The following is a 7500-nucleotide window of genomic DNA, read 5'->3' as shown; positions in this document are numbered from 1 at the left end:
TCCGAGCTGCGGCCGTGGGAAAATCCGCGGAGGGACCGCCGTATCTCGGCCGGGCTTGGGGTTAGGGAGAAGCGGGTAGGCTCGTTCGAAAGGTCCCCTCGGGTGGAGCAACCGACCCAAAGGGCGAGTCGATCCGAGCAAAGGCGCCCGAGTTACGGCCGTTTAAAGGTCAGGCGGTGGTACCACCGTATCTCGGCCGGGCTTAGGGTTAGAGAGACGAGGGTTGGCTCGTTGGAAAGGTCCGCTCGGGTGGAGCAACAGACCCAAAGGGCGAGTCGATCCGAGCAAAGGCGCCCGAGCTGCGGCCGTTGGAAAATCCGGGGAGGGACCGCCGTATCTCGGCCGGGCTTAGGGTTAGAGAGAAGCGGGTTGGCTCGTTGGATAGGGCCGCTCCGGTAGAGCAACCGACCCGAAGGGCGAGTCGATCCGAGCAAAGGCGCCCGAGCTGCGGCCGTGGGAAAATCCGCGGAGGGACCGCCGTATCTCGGCCGGGCTTAGGGTTAGAGAGAAGCGGGTTGGCTCGTTGGATAGGGCCGCTCCGGTAGAGCAACCGACCCAAAGGGCGAGTCGATCCGAGCAAAGGCGCCCGTGCTGCGGCCGTGGGAAAATCCGCGGAGGGACCGCCGTATCTCGGCCGGGCTTAGGGTTAGAGAGACGAGGGTTGGCTCGTTGGATAGGGCCGCTCCGGTAGGGCAACCGACCCAAAGGGCGAGTCGATCCGAGCAAAGGCGCCCGTGCTGCGGCCGTGGGAAAATCCGGGGAGGGACCGCCGTATCTCGGCCGGGCTTAGGGTTAGAGAGACGAGGGTTGGCTCGTTGGATAGGGCCGCTCCGGTAGAGCAACCGACCCAAAGGGCGAGTCGATCCGAGCAAAGGCGCCCGTGCTGCGGCCGTGGGAAAATCCGGGGAGGGACCGCCGTATCTCGGCCGGGCTTAGGGTTAGAGAGACGAGGGTTGGCTCGTTGGATAGGGCCGCTCCGGTAGAGCAACCGACCCAAAGGGCGAGTCGATCCGAGCAAAGGCGCCCGTGCTGCGGCCGTGGGAAAATCCGGGGAGGGACCGCCGTATCTCGGCCGGGCTTAGGGTTAGAGAGACGAGGGTTGGCTCGTTGGATAGGGCCGCTCCGGTAGAGCAACCGACCCAAAGGGCGAGTCGATCCGAGCAAAGGCGCCCGTGCTGCGGCCGTGGGAAAATCCGGGGAGGGACCGCCGTATCTCGGCCGGGGAAAGGGTTAGAGAGACGAGGGTTGGCTCGTTGGATAGGGCCGCTCCGGTAGAGCAACCGACCCAAAGGGCGAGTCGATCCGAGCAAAGGCGCCCGTGCTGCGGCCGTGGGAAAATCCGGGGAGGGACCGCCGTATCTCGGCCGGGGAAAGGGCTAGAGGCTCGCGGGTAGGCTCGTTCGAAAGCTCCCCTCCGGCATAGCGACCGACCCGAAGGGCGAAGGCCCCGGACCCGAGGCGCCCGAGAAACGGCCGTGGGAAAATCCGGGCATAGACCGCCGTATCTCGGCCGGGGAAGGGGCTAGAGGCTCGCGGGTAGGCTCGTTCGAAAGGCCCCCTCCGGCGGAGCGACCGACCCAAAGGGCGAAGGCCCCGGACCCGAGGCGCCCGAGATACGGCCGCGGGAATTTCCGCGAGCTTCGACCGGACGTATCTCCGGCGGGCGGGGTCGCACGGACCCGAGGCCGGGCTCGTCGGAAAGCCCCGGGACGGACCTTTCGAACGAGACCGGCCGCGCGTCCGGGCGACCTCCGAGGCGGACGCTAGGGGCGCCGGAGCCCCGGACGAGCGAAAATTCCGCGACCACCCGCCCGTATCTCGGCCCGGGAAAGGGCCAGAGACTCGAGGGAGGGCTCGTTCGAAAGCTCCCCTCCGGCATAGCGACCGACCCGAAGGGCGAAGGCCCCGGACCCGAGGCGCCCGAGAAACGGCCGTGGGAAAATCCCGCGGGGGTAGGCCGTATCTCGGCCCCGGAAAGGGCTAGCGACGCGCGGGTGGGCTCGTTCGAAAGGCCCCCCGCGGAGGAGCCACCCACCCGAAGGGCGAAGGCCCCGGACCCGGGGCGCCGGAGCAGCGCGGTAACGAAATTCGAATTTTCGACCGGAAGTATCTCGGGCCCCCGGGGTCGCACGGACCCGCGGCCGGTCTCGTCGGAAAGCCCCGGGCGAGACCTTTCCGACGAGCCCGGCCCCGAGTCCGTAGGACCTTCCCCGGCCGAGATACGGCGCCCGGCAGTTCATTGGCCGATATCTCGGAAACGGGGCGTCGTAGACGCTCCGTGGTATTGGTGACCTTGACGATGCCGGGTCAGACGAGTCGGCCGCGGGCACGGGCCCGGGGGCGCCGGCCGCCAGAGTCGGGTGGCTCGCGCACTTCCAGGCGGGCCGCTCGCGCACCTCCAGGCACCCCGACCCACTCGCCGAGGCCGACCGAGGTGCGCCGTCCCGGCCGCGGACCGGTCGGGGTCCCCTCTCGAAAGGGCAGTAGTGTGAACAGGTGCCATCGGGTATATAGGGGAAGGGGTCCTCTCGAACCAGGCCTTCGAACCCGCGCGAGCCTAGCCCGGCAAGGCTCACCCTCCCCGGCCACGGGTTCGGCCTCCGTCCCCCTGGAGGTCCGGCACCTCCAGGGTCCCCGACCCTGCCTCCCCTGCCCGAGGGGAGGCCTCCGAGGCGGGCCTGACAGGGCGGCCCTCCCTCCTGGAAGTCCGGTTCCTCCAGGGTCCCCGACCCTGCCTCCCCTGCCCGAGGGGAGGCCTCCGAGGCGGGCCTGACAGGGCGGCCCTCCCTCCTGGAAGTATGGTTCCTCCAGGGCACGCGTCCCTACCTCCGTAGCCCAGATGGGTGACTCCGAGGCGGGCCTGACAGGGCGGCCCTCCCTCCTGGAAGTCCGGTTCCTCCAGGGCACACGTCCCTGCCTCCTTAGCCCAGAGAGGTGACTCCGAGGCGGGCCTGACAGGGCGGCCCTCCCTCCTGGAAGTCCGGTTCCTCCAGGGCACACGTCCCTACCTCCGTAGCCCAGATGGGTGACTCGAAAGCGGGCCTGACAGGGCGGCCCTCCCTCCTGGAAGTCTGGTTCCTCCAGGGCACACGTCCCTGCCTCCTTAGCCCAGAGAGGTGACTCCGAGGCGGGCCTGACAGGGCGGCCCTCCCTCCTGGAAGTCCGGTTCCTCCAGGGCACACGTCTCTGCCTCCTTAGCCCAGAGAGGTGACTCCGAGGCGGGCCTGACAGGGCGGCCCTCCCTCCTGGAAGTCCGGTTCCTCCAGGGCACACGTCCCTGCCTCCTTAGCCCAGAGAGGTGACTCCGAGGCGGGCCTGACAGGGCGGCCCTCCCTCCTGGAAGTCCGGTTCCTCCAGGGCACACGTCTCTGCCTCCTTAGCCCAGAGAGGTGACTCCGAGGCGGGCCTGACAGGGCGGCCCTCCCTCCTGGAAGTCCGGTTCCTCCAGGGCACACGTCCCTACCTCCGTAGCCCAGACGGGTGACTCGAAAGCGGGCCTGACAGGGCGGCCCTCCCTCCTGGAAGTCTGGTTCCTCCAGGGCACACGTCCCTGCCTCCTTAGCCCAGAGAGGTGACTCCGAGGCGGGCCTGACAGGGCGGCCCTCCCTCCTGGAAGTCCGTTTCCTCCAGGGCACACGTCCCTACCTCCGTAGCCCAGATGGGTGACTCGAAAGCGGGCCTGACAGGGCGGCCCTCCCTCCTGGAAGTCTGGTTCCTCCAGGGCACACGTCCCTACCTCCGTAGCCCAGATGGGTGACTCGAAAGCGGGCCTGACAGGGCGGCCCTCCCTCCTGGAAGTCTGGTTCCTCCAGGGCACGCGTCCCTGCCTCCGTAGCCCAGATGGGTGACTCCGAGGCGGGCCTGACAGGGCGGCCCTCCCTCCTGGAAGTCTGGTTCCTCCAGGGCACACGTCCCTACCTCCTTAGCCCAGATGGGTGACTCGAAAGCGGGCCTGACAGGGCGGCCCTCCCTCCTGGAAGTCTGGTTCCTCCAGGGCACACGTCCCTACCTCCTTAGCCCAGATGGGTGACTCCGAGGCGGGCCTGACAGGGCGGCCCTCCCTCCTGGAAGTCTGGTTCCTCCAGGGCACGCGTCCCTACCTCCTTAGCCCAGAGAGGTGACTCCGAGGCGGGCCTGACAGGGCGGCCCTCCCTCCTGGAAGTCTGGTTCCTCCAGGGCACACGTCCCTACCTCCTTAGCCCAGATGGGTGACTCGAAAGCGGGCCTGACAGGGCGGCCCTCCCTCCTGGAAGTCTGGTTCCTCCAGGGCACACGTCCCTACCTCCTTAGCCCAGATGGGTGACTCGAAATCGGGCCTGACAGGGCGGCCCTCCCTCCTGGAAGTCTGGTTCCTCCAGGGCACACGTCCCTACCTCCTTAGCCCAGATGGGTGACTCGAAATCGGGCCTGACAGGGCGGCCCTCCCTCCTGGAAGTCTGGTTCCTCCAGGGCACACGTCCCTACCTCCTTAGCCCAGATGGGTGACTCGAAAGCGGGCCTGACAGGGCGGCCCTCCCTCCTGGAAGTCTGGTTCCTCCAGGGCACACGTCCCTACCTCCTTAGCCCAGATGGGTGACTCCGAGGCGGGCCTGACAGGGCGGCCCTCCCTCCTGGAAGTCTGGTTCCTCCAGGGCACACGTCCCTACCTCCTTAGCCCAGAGAGGTGACTCCGAGGCGGGCCTGACAGGGCGGCCCTCCCTCCTGGAAGTCCGGTTCCTCCAGGGCACACGTCCCTACCTCCTTAGCCCAGATGGGTGACTCGAAATCGGGCCTGACAGGGCGGCCCTCCCTCCTGGAAGTCCGGTTCCTCCAGGGCACACGTCCCTACCTCCTTAGCCCAGATGGGTGACTCGAAATCGGGCCTGACAGGGCGGCCCTCCCTCCTGGAAGTCTGGTTCCTCCAGGGCACACGTCCCTACCTCCTTAGCCCAGATGGGTGACTCGAAAGCGGGCCTGACAGGGCGGCCCTCCCTCCTGGAAGTCTGGTTCCTCCAGGGCACACGTCCCTACCTCCTTAGCCCAGATGGGTGACTCGAAAGCGGGCCTGACAGGGCGGCCCTCCCTCCTGGAAGTCTGGTTCCTCCAGGGCACACGTCCCTACCTCCTTAGCCCAGATGGGTGACTCGAAATCGGGCCTGACAGGGCGGCCCTCCCTCCTGGAAGTCTGGTTCCTCCAGGGCACACGTCCCTACCTCCTTAGCCCAGATGGGTGACTCGAAAGCGGGCCTGACAGGGCGGCCCTCCCTCCTGGAAGTCTGGTTCCTCCAGGGCACACGTCCCTACCTCCTTAGCCCAGATGGGTGACTCGAAAGCGGGCCTGACAGGGCGGCCCTCCCTCCTGGAAGTCAGGTTCCTCCAGGGCACACGTCCCTACCTCCGTAGCCCAGAGTGGTGACTCGAAAGCGGACGCGGGAGGGTGTACGTGGCGCACCCCCAGGCCGAAGAGAGGTCTCGTGAGCGGACGCGAGGGTGTACGACAGAAGGCCTGGAAGTCTCTGACTTCCAGGGTCACCGACCCTACCTCATGAGCCCGAAGAGGTGACTCGAATGCGGACGCGGGGGTGTACGTGGCGCACCCCCAGGCCGAAGAGAGGTCTCGTGAGCGGACACGAGAAGTACGACAGAGGGCCTGGAAGCAAAAGCGGGTGACTCGTGCACTTCCAGAAAAGGCAAAAGCGGGTGACTCGTGCACTTCCATAAAGCCGAAAAGAGGTCTCGTGAGCGGACACGAGAAGTACGACAGAGGGCCTGGAGGTAAAAGCGGGTGACTCGTGCACTTCCAGGGTCTCCGACCTTACGGCGCCTTCCGACGCGGGCGCCTCCTCCCGGACGAGCCACGGGAAGGGCCCCTTCTCTCAAGGGGCGGTCGTTTGAACAGGTGCCATCGGGTATATAGGGATGGGTGCCTCGAAGTGGACCTCCAGCGTCCTCCCTCCCTGCGACAGATCCCAAGAAAGGTCTGTGCGCGTCGGTGTGCGATGAACGAAAAACCGTTAAAAGAACTGGAACGGTTGGAACGGACGAAGGGCGTCTGATGTGAGGCAGCGCCCCGGGCGAGTGTCGGCCGAAGGCTCACAATTAAAGAGCTCATACCCGAAAGATGGGAAAAAACGATCCGCCCTGGATCATCAAGGCTAATGCCTAAAAACTAAAGCTACCTTGGGTGATGGAACTCGGCTACGGCCGCAAAACGATCCGCCCTGGATCATCAAGGCTAATGCCTAAAAACTAAAGCTACCTTGGGTGATGGAACTCGGCTACGGCCGCAAAACGATCCGCCCTGGATCAAGGCTACGGCCTAAAAACGGCAAAAAAAGATCCAAAAGTCCCTGGATCAAGGCGCTTCGGCTTAAAACCTGTGAAAAGATCCGCCCTGGATCAAGGCTACGGCCTTAAAACTGCTCAAAAGATCCGCCCTGGATCAAGGCTACGGCCTTAAAACTGCTAAAAAGATCCTAAAGTCTCTGGATCTAGGCTACGGCCTCAAAGACACACGTGTTGTGAGAAAAGATCCGCCCTGGATCTCCAGGCTACGGCCTCAAAGGTTCGACCCGACCATATATGCTCAGACACGGGCGAACACAAAAGCGTAACAACCCCTGTTGGAACCGTCGAAGGATCTCGGCGTCGGCCGTAAAACGGAAACCCCCCGGTCGTCGGTACGCGTGTGGCGGTCGAGGGCCCCCGGCCGCCGGTCGGGCGGGCGCGTGGATAGGTCTCCCGAGCGGTCAAGGAGTCCCGGAAGCCGGTCGGGCGAGCGGCCGGCCCCGGGGCACCCTACCCTCTCGGGCGCACCGACCCCACGCGTTTCGTCTCGGTCGGCGTCCGGGGTTCCGAGACACCCTTATGTATCTGTGTGACAGACGGAGTGGCACACCGTCTGCGGCGGGACAGGGCCGCCGACCGCGATGGAAGTCGAGTGTGGCGGCTTCCAGGGTCCAAGACCCTATAGACGGACGGAGTGGCGACCCGTCTGCGGCGGGCCAGGGCCGCCGACCGCGATGGAAGTCGAGTGGGGCGGCTTCCAGGGTCCAAGACCCTACAGACAGACGGAGTGGCGACCCGTCTGCGGCGGGCCAGGGCCGCCGACCGCGATGGAAGTCGAGTGGGGCGGCTTCCAGGGTCCAAGACCCTACAGACAGACGGAGTGGTGACCCGTCTGCGGCGGGACAGGGCCGCCGACCGTTACGGAAGTCGAGGGGGACGGCTTCCAGGGTCCAAGACCCTATCTGTGTGACAGACGAAGGTGCATCGTCTGGGGCGGGACAGGGCCGCCGACCGCTATGGAAGTCGAGTTGGGTTGCTCGTGAACTTCCAGGGTCCAAGACCCTCTCTTCGTGACCGACGAAGGTGCTCTGTCTGGGGCGGTACGGGGCCGCCGACCGCTATGGAAGTCGAGTTGGGTTGCTCGTGTACTTCCAGGGTCCAAGACCCTCTCTTCGTGACCGACGAAGGTGCTCTGTCTGGGGCGGTACGGGGCCGCCGACCGCTATGGAAGTC

The sequence above is a fragment of the Paramisgurnus dabryanus genome, unplaced genomic scaffold (assembly GCF_030506205.2).
Source record: "Paramisgurnus dabryanus unplaced genomic scaffold, PD_genome_1.1 h2tg000269l_1_35341__unordered_in_group2, whole genome shotgun sequence".
Classification (NCBI taxonomy): domain Eukaryota; kingdom Metazoa; phylum Chordata; class Actinopteri; order Cypriniformes; family Cobitidae; genus Paramisgurnus; species Paramisgurnus dabryanus.
The sequence above is the reverse complement of the archived record's forward strand: the minus strand, read 5'-3'. Positions refer to the sequence as shown.